This window comes from Piliocolobus tephrosceles, chromosome 6 (assembly GCF_002776525.5).
Source record: "Piliocolobus tephrosceles isolate RC106 chromosome 6, ASM277652v3, whole genome shotgun sequence".
NCBI classification, from domain to species: domain Eukaryota; kingdom Metazoa; phylum Chordata; class Mammalia; order Primates; family Cercopithecidae; genus Piliocolobus; species Piliocolobus tephrosceles.
In genome coordinates, this window is record NC_045439.1 from 147,601,878 (window position 1) to 147,610,762 (window position 8,885).

Sequence of the window (8,885 nt, forward strand, 5' to 3'; positions counted from 1 at the left end):
TGAGTCTTGGGGTACTGGCAGAGCTGTGGCTCGAATTCCCAGAGTTCGAGGTGGTGGAACTCACTGCTCTGGCCAGGGTGCTTTTGGAAACGTGTCGTGGAGGCCGAATGTTTGCACCAACCAAAACCTGGCGCCGTTGGCATCGTAGAGTGAACACAACCCAAAAACGATATGCCATCTGTTCTGCCCTGGCTGCCTCAGCCCTACCAGCACTGGTCATGTCTAAAGGTCATCGTATTGAGGAAGTTCCTGAACTTCCTTTGGTAGTGGAAGATAAAGTTGAAGGCTACAAGAAGACCAAGGAAGCTGTTTTGCTCCTTAAGAAACTTAAAGCCTGGAATGATATCAAAAAGGTCTATGCCTCTCAGCGAATGAGAGCTGGCAAAGGCAAAATGAGAAACCGTCGCCGTATCCAGCGCAGGGGGCCGTGCATCATCTATAATGAGGATAATGGCATCATCAAGGCTTTCAGAAACATCCCTGGAATTACTCTGCTTAATGTAAGCAAACTGAACATTTTGAAGCTTGCTCCTGGTGGGCATGTGGGACGTTTCTGCACTTGGACTGAGAGTGCTTTCCGGAAGTTAGATGAATTGTATGGCACTTGGCGTAAAGCCGCTTCCCTCAAGAGTAACTACAATCTTCCCATGCACAAGATGATTAATACAGATCTTAGCAGAATCTTGAAAAGCCCAGAGATCCAAAGAGCCCTTCGAGCACCACGCAAGAAGATTCATCGCAGAGTCCTAAAGAAGAACCCACTGAAAAACCTGAGAATCATGTTGAAGCTAAACCCATATGCAAAGACCATGCGCCGGAATACCATTCTTCGCCAGGCCAGGAATCACAAGCTCCGAGTGGATAAGGCAGCTGCTGCAGCAGCAGCACTAGAAGCCAAATCAGATGAGAAGGCGGCGGTTGCCGGCAAGAAGCCTGTGGTGGGTAAGAAAGGAAAGAAGGCTACTGTTGGTGTTAAGAAGCAGAAGAAGCCTCTGGTGGGAAAAAAGGCAGCAGCTACCAAGAAACCAGCCCCTGAAAAGAAGCCTGCAGAAAAGAAACCTAGTACAGAGGAAAAGAAGCCTGCTGCATAAACTCTTAAATTTGATTATTCCGTAAGGGTCACGTCATTTTGGACAGATTCTCTCCGAATAAATACCTGATTATACAGGCAGTGAGAAAAAAAAAAAAAATACAAAAAACTAGCCGGGCGTGTTGGCAGGTGCCTGTAGTCCCAGCTACTGAGGAGGCCGAGGCAGGAGAATGGCGCAAACCCGGGAGGCGGAGCTTGCAGTGAGCTGAGATCCGGCCACTGCACTCCAGCCTGGGCGACAGAGCAAGACTCCGTCTCAAAAAACAAAACAAAACAAACAAACAAACAAAAAAAGAAGATAAAATCAGTGACTAACTTTGATCAGGATGATAGGGACTTTACTGGTTCAAATAAAAATTTGGCCTACCTTATAAGAGTTTGCAGATTATTTAATAATCTACTCCCAAAATGGACATCAATTAGATAAATGGTCCCCAACCTTTTCCAAATCAGGGATCAGTTTTGTGGAAGACTATTTTTCCACAGACCAGGAGAGTGTGATGGGGGATGGTTTCGGGATGCAACTATTCCACCTCTGATCATCAGGCATTAGAGGCTCATAAGGAGCCAGCAACCTAGATCCCTCATGTGCGCAGTACAATAGGGTTTGTGCTCCTGTGCGAATCGAATGCCGCTGCTGATCCAACACGAGGAGCTCAGGCGCTAATGCTCACCTGCTGACCTCCCGCTGTGCCACCCAGGCAGTGGACCTATACCGTTCCATGGCCCAGGGGGTTGGGGACACCTGAATTAGATATCTAAATACAGTGAATTTGCATCACATGTATATTTATCTGAGGAAAAGTCAACTATAAGTACTCAGCAAAAAAAAATTAACACATGAAAATAACATCTTATTAGCATAGCTGATAATGCTTTAAATTTCACTCAGTGAGTATTTGCCCTGGAAAGAATATGAATTAAGAGGCATAATGTGAGGTTTCCTCAGCTGGTCTCAGTTGCTGCCTCCCTATAACTATATTTGATTTTCACTTTATGTATTAACTTTAGAACTTCATTCTTGGATAAGAAAAAAATGCCACTGCAGATTTCAAAAAAGAATAGCTGGAGATTTTGACTCAACCATATTAGCATTTCTGCCACAACACTAAATTAATACAATACACATAAACAGGATCAATGTTCTTGCTTTTAGCAATAAGTAAACAGGTACCTGAAAGATGTCTGATGTGCTTCGATCCACCTGCCTCTCTTTCCCAAAGTGCTGGGATTATAAGCAAAAGCCACTGTGCCCAGTTATTTTTCTAGTTTTAGCCATTAAACTCTGTCTTCGCATCATGGGAGATAAAAATTTAACTCCCTTTCCTACAACCACCTCCGAGACACACATACACACACAGCAAGGAAAGATTACATGCCATTCTCAAAAGTATAAAAATCCCAAATAGCCGGGTGCGGTGGCTCATGCCTGCAATCCCAACACTTTGGGAGGCCAAAGCGGGTGGATCACCTCAGGTCAGGAGTTCGAGACCAGCCTGGCCAACATGGTGAAATCCGTCTCTACTAAAAATATAAAAACTAGGCCAGGCGCAGTGGCTCAAGCCTGTAATCCCAGCACTTCGGGAGGCCGAGACGGGCGGATCACGAGGTCAGGAGATCGAGACCATCCTGGCTAACATGGTGAAACCCCGTCTCTACTAAAAAATACAAAAAACTAACCGGGCGAGGTGGCAGGCGCCTGTAGTCCCAGCTACTCGGGAGGCTGAGGCAGGAGAATGGCATAAAGCCGGGAGGCGGAGCTTGCGATGAGCTGGGATCCGGCCACTGCACTCCAGCCCGGGCGACAGAGCGAGACTCCGTCTCCAAAAAAAAAAAAAAAAAATATATATATATATATATATATAAAAACTAGTCAGACGTCATGGTGGGTGCATGTAATCCCAGCTGCTAAGGAGGCTGAGGCAGGAGAACTGCTTGAACCCAGGGGACGGAGGTTACAGTGAGCCAACATGGGGCCACTACATGGGGCCACTGCACTCCAACCTGGGCGACAAAGTGAGACTCCGTCTAAAAAACAAAAAAATCCCAAATAAATATCAGCAAAAAGAATCCAGCAATTTGTAAAAAGGATAATAGGATAATATATCACGGTCATGTTGGTTTCATTGCAGAAATGCAAAATTGGTTGGGCAGATATGGGGCAATGTGCCTGTAGTCCCAGCTACTTGGGAGGCTGAGGCAGGAGGATCTCTGGAGCCCTGGAGTTCCAGGCTGTAGTGCACTATGATTGCAACGGTAAATACCTACTGTACTCCAGCATGGGCAACATAGTGAAACAAACAAACAAACAAAAAGGAATGCACAGTTTAATATCAGAAAATCAACCTTGCAATTTACCATACTAACAGATTAAAAGGCAAAAATGATATAATACCTCAACAGATGAAGAAAAAAGTTTAGGGCTGGGCACAATGGCTCACACCTGTAATCCTAGCACTTTGGGCGGCTGAGGCAGGCTGATCACTTGAGCTCAGGAGTTCAAAGGGGCCTGGACAAGGCAAAACCACATCTCTACAAAAAATACAAAACAGCAGGGCGTGGTGGCTCGCACATGTAGTCCCAGTTACTCTGGAGGCTGAGGTGGGAGGATCGCTGGAGGCTGAGGTGGGAGGATCGCTTGAGCCTGGGAGGCGGAGACTGCAGTGAGCAGAGATCAAACCACTGCACTCCAGGCTGGGCAACAGAGAAAGACTCTGTCTCGGGGGGTGGGGGGATGTTTAAGGAATTTTAACATCCTTTCCTGTTTAAAAAAAAAAAATTTTATTTTATTTTTTTTTGAGACGGAGTCTTGCTCTGTCACCCAGGCTGGAGTGCAGTGGCGTGATTTCAGCTCACTGCAAACTCCGCCTCCTGGGTTCACACCATTCTCCTGCCTTAGCCTCCCGAGTAGCTGGGACTACGGGCACCTGCCACCAGGCCCCGCTAATCTTTTTGTGTTTTTAGTAGAGATGGGGTTTCACTGTGTTAGCCATGATGGTCTCGATCTCCTGACCTCATGATCCGCCCACCTCGGCCTCCCAAGAATAATTTTTAATGACAAATTATATGCAACATACAGATAAAAATATTAACTACTATCTACTCAAGATCACCTAAATATCTTTGTTGTTTAAAATAGTCATTAAGCTGGCCGGGCGCGGTGGCTCAAGCCTGTAATCCCAGCACTTTGGGAGGCCGAGACGGGCGGATCACGAGGTCAGGAGATCGAGACCATCCTGGCTAACATGGTGAAACCCCGTCTCTACTAAAAAATACAAAAAACTAGCCGGGCGAGGTGGCGGGTGCCTGTAGTCCCAGCTACTCCGGAGGCTGAAGCAGGAGAATGGCCTAGACCCCGGAGGCGGAGCTTGCAGTGAGCTGAGATCCGGCGACTGCACTCCAGCCTGGGCGACAGCGCGAGACTCCGTCTCAAAAAAAAAAAAAAAAAAAAGTCATTAAGCATAATTCCTGTCCAATCTGTAGACCAACTGGTTGGCAATTAACTGATGAAATTCAAGCTTAATGAAGTCCCCCTTTTAAAATATTATGTAACTGCTAAGTTCCACTTTCAACACAAATAGAAGACTCCACACTCACAAGTTAAGCTTCATTTATAAAACATTGTTATGGCCAAACTCTTGATCACTGACACAGTAAGTTACTGGTTCCAGGAGCTGGGTGTGGTGGCTCAAGCTTATAATCTCAGTACTTTGGGAGGCCGAGGTGGGAGGATCACTTGAGGCCAGGAGTTCAAGACCAGCTTGGGCAACATGGTGAAACCTCTGTCTCTACTAAAAATACAAAAAAATTAGCTGGGCATGGCAGCGTGCTCCTGCAATCCCAGGTACTTGGGAGGCTGAGGCAGGAGAATCCCCTGAACCCATGAGGTAGAGATGTAGTGAGCCAGCCTGGGAAACAGAGTGAGTGAGACTCCGTCTCAAAAAGAAAAAGAAAAAAAAAAAGTTACTGATTCCAAACTGTGTACCTGGCATCCAAGGGTGCTGCAGCATACTCACAATGGTGTCCTGGGATATTTAAAAATTTTGAGAGATGCACAGCAGTTCTGAACATCTGTCAGGTACTGTGTGAACTACTAGCTCAAAACAGTACCATATGCATTACATTAGTTTTAATAACTTATCACTGTAAAGATAAACTGTTTGCAGTTGCTGTGATAAAAAGCAAGTACTTTTTTTTTTGAGATGGAGTTTCACTCTTGCTGCCCAGGCTGGAGTACAATGGTGCAATCTCAGCTCAATGCAGCCTCCGCCTCCCTGCAACCTCTGCCTCCCAGGTTCAAGTGATTCTTCTACCTCAGCCTCCCAAGTAGCTGGGATGAAAGGCATGCGCCACCATGCCTGGCTAATTTTGTATTTTTAGTAGAGACGAGGTTTCTCCATGTTGGTCAGGCTGGTCTCAAACTCCCGACCTCAGGTGATCTGCCCCCTCGGCCTCCCAAAGTGCTGGGATCACAGGTGTGAGCCACCTCGCCCGGCCCAAAAGCAAATTTTTTTTTAAGGTAGTACAGGAAATGAGGGTGACAGGGTATAAACTGATTCCAAAGTTTCAGAAGTTGTGCAGTGTCTAACAGGCACACATATCCAATCAGTAAGTGTGATTATTTAATAATAAAATTTTGGCCAGGCACGGTGGCTCATGCCTGTAATCCTAGCACTTTGGCAGGCCAAGGTGGGCAGATCATGAGGTCAGGAGTTCAAGACCAGCCTGGCCAATGTGGTGAAACCCCCCCAGCTCTACTAAAAATATAAAAACTGGCTGGGTGTGGTGGTGGGCGCCTATAATCGCAGTTACTTGGGAAGCTGAGGCAGGAGAATCATTTGAACCTAGGAGGCGGAGGTTGCAGTGAGCCAAGATAGAACCACTGCACTCCAGCCTGGGCGACAGAGCGAGACAAAAAATAAATAAATAAAATAAAATTTTAAAAAATCATGTTTTCCTTCAATGTCTGTATTCTTTTAAATTGGCTACTAAGTTTGGGACATATATACTTAATGTTTGGACCCAACTACTGTACTCAGTAAATAGACTGTTAGGTATTTCTTTTGATCTAAGGGTACCACGCATCAGGAAAATTTAGGAACCACTCGTCTAAATAATCCGTAGGTCTTCAAATAGCGACTGAGCCCAATTAGCCTTTGAGCTAAGAGTGTTTTTTTACACTTTTAATGGATTGTAGAAAACAAGGCAAGCAATAACAACTAAACAAAGAATATGTGACAAAGACCATGTAGCCTGCAAAGTCTGAAATATTTACTATCTGGCTCTTGGCCCACTCCTACATTTATATAACCAATATCTAGAGTTAATATTTTCCGGGATTGTAGGAGGGTAAGAGTGAAATGACAGACTCCAGACCTGTGCTGTCCAATACAGTAGTTATTTACATTTAAATTAAAATAAAATAAAATTTAATAATCAGTTCTTTGGTCACAATAATGACATTTCAAGTGCTCCACAGTCCCATGTCGCTAATGGGTACTATGTTGGAGTGCAGATACAAAACACTATCATTTTCACAGGAAACCTTATTGGACCGCACTGTTTTACTGTTAATATCTAGAGTCAGTATCTTTTACAGTCTATTATTTAACATCGAATACATCATTAATACTACCATTCCATTTTATTCAATTTACATGTATTTATCATCTTGTAAAGATTTCCAGCCATTCACAAAGAATTATACTGCTTTGACCCTAACCTTTCATTACCAAAATTTTACCATATATTAACTCCCATCTCTGTAAATCATCTCTCCAACGAACATCCACCTCAAATGCGGTCTTCTCCACGAATCCATCACCAAAAACATCAAATAAGCTTTCCCTTTTCTGTGCTCCCACTCCACTTTAGAATGTCGTATAATCTTTTACATTCTGCCTTGTAGTCTAGTTATTTGGGTATATTAGTTTATTTCCCTTTCTGGATTGTAAACCCCTCTAGGTTTGGGACTCAATCATCTGTCCCCAGCCCTATCACAAGATAACGAACCCAATAAATACCTACGGGATTAGACGGAAGTGAAAACGTCCATTTTAGTATCTTAGACTGGAATAAGCTTCTGCTTTCGTCTTCATCCACATCCTGTATCTGTTAATGCCTATTAAACCTATCTGTAAAATTCCAATCGGCAATATGTTTTTCCCCCTCAAACCTGAGTATTTAAATAAACATCAAGAATGGGGGCTTAAATCCTGAGGAATAATGAACGGAGGATTTTTAAAAACTAATTTGCGGAGTACTAATATTGGCTTTATTTGTTAATGTTACTATATCTGCAGGAAACGAAAAATCTGTTACGTGCAGCCAGCACTCCGAGCAGACACCTTAAACCACGAAGAGCTGAGAATTTTAAAATCACTCATTGCTGTCACTTCATTTAGAGCCAAGAAAAGCTTAAGTGAGAAATACAAACAGCCTAGAGGTCCCTAGGGAAGAGCAGCAGGGGTGCAAGAAGAGTCCGCGAGCCCTGACAGAAGACCGCAGGGCGGGGCGGAAGGGGACGCCAAGAGAGCGACCGACAACCAACCGGAGCCGGCTGGCCGGAGGGGCCCAGGTGCGGGCGGAAAACTATTAGGGAAGCGGGAGGCGCCATAACCTACAGGCCCAGGAGGGGAAAAAAGAGCACAGTGTGCCCGGCCCGGGGCAGAGGCGTCTACTCGACCCGGCGCTAACGGAGGCCGCCAGGCTGAGGGAGCGTTCCCTACCTCCCACCGCGGGAACTTCAGGGCGCCCAGACAAAACCCGAAGCCTTCCCTGGAGCCCAGAAGGAAAGGGTCATTCTCTTTACCTGCCGCGGCCCACCTGCTCGACAAATTTTGCGCAGATTTGGGGTCCACACGCTCCTCAGAGCGGACACTCAGCGCCGCCTCTAGCCGTCACCGCACAACGCACAGCTCTCCTCAGCGAAGTATTCAAATCTAACCGCCTAGGTGCTGCGCACGCGCAAAGCGGCTCTACGCGTCGGCTCCGCCCCTTAGGCTCCACACCAACCCTATTTCTAAGACTCCTTTAAGGAAACTACTAGCCTCCGTGCCAATTTTATTTCCTTCAAGTTTATCTCATTTTCGACCGAATTTCCTCTGCCCCTCCCCACTGCAGACCTCCCCCACAAACATGGGAGCGGCCATCTTCTTTCGATTGCTTGCTAAGAAAGTGATTGGATTTTGGCTTCCGTACAAAATGGCGGCTTCCATAACCTTGCGTCACATCCCCTTGATATTACTCCCTATAGCAATCAGGAAACAGTATACTTCGGGGACGAGGTGGCCGAGTGGTTAAGGCGATGGACTGCTAATCCATTGTGCTCTGCACGCGTGGGTTCGAATCCCATCCTCGTCGACATAACAGCAAGATCTTTTGTTTATAACCAAAGTAAATCTGCGGAGCGGAATAAAATTTTTTTTTTTTTTGAGACGGGGTCTTGCTCTGTCGCCTAGGCTGGAGTGCAGTGGCACCATCTCGGCTCACTGCAAGTTCCACTTCCCAAGTACATGCCATTGTCCTACCTCAACCTCCCGAGTAGCTGGGACTACAGGCGCCCGCCACCAAGCCCGGCTAATTTTTTGTATTTTTAGTAGAGACGGGAGGGGGGTGGGGGGGTGGGGGTGGGGTTTCACAGAGTTAGCCAGGATGGTCTCGATCTTCTGACCTCGTGATCCGCCCGCCTTGGCCTCCCAAAGTGCTGGGATTACAGGTGTGAGCCACTGCGCCCGGCTGAGCGGAATAAATTTTTTTTATAACCAAAGTAAATTTGCAGAGCAGAAAAAGTTGA

The 8,885-nt window shown here is 45.9% G+C and overlaps 1 protein-coding gene, 1 non-coding gene and 1 pseudogene across 3 annotated transcripts in view; 2 read left to right on the forward strand and 1 right to left on the reverse strand.

Moving 5' to 3' along the window:
* KNL1 (kinetochore scaffold 1) overlaps positions 1–8,033 on the reverse strand; it is a 73,762-nt gene extending 65,729 nt beyond the window's left edge. The window contains exon 1 of the mRNA XM_026456349.2: positions 7,902–8,033. The gene's annotated coding sequence lies outside the window, so the exon portion shown is untranslated. The remainder of the gene's footprint in view (positions 1–7,901) is intronic.
* On the forward strand, positions 7–1,190 carry LOC113225166 (annotated as a pseudogene). Its single transcript, XR_003309792.1, has one exon. The product of XR_003309792.1 is annotated as a 60S ribosomal protein L4 pseudogene (transcript).
* Positions 8,034–8,370: 337 nt separating the features above from the next.
* TRNAS-GCU lies at positions 8,371–8,452 on the forward strand. The gene has a single exon. It is a non-coding gene; the product is annotated as a tRNA-Ser (tRNA).
* The last annotated feature ends 433 nt before the right edge of the window (positions 8,453–8,885 follow it).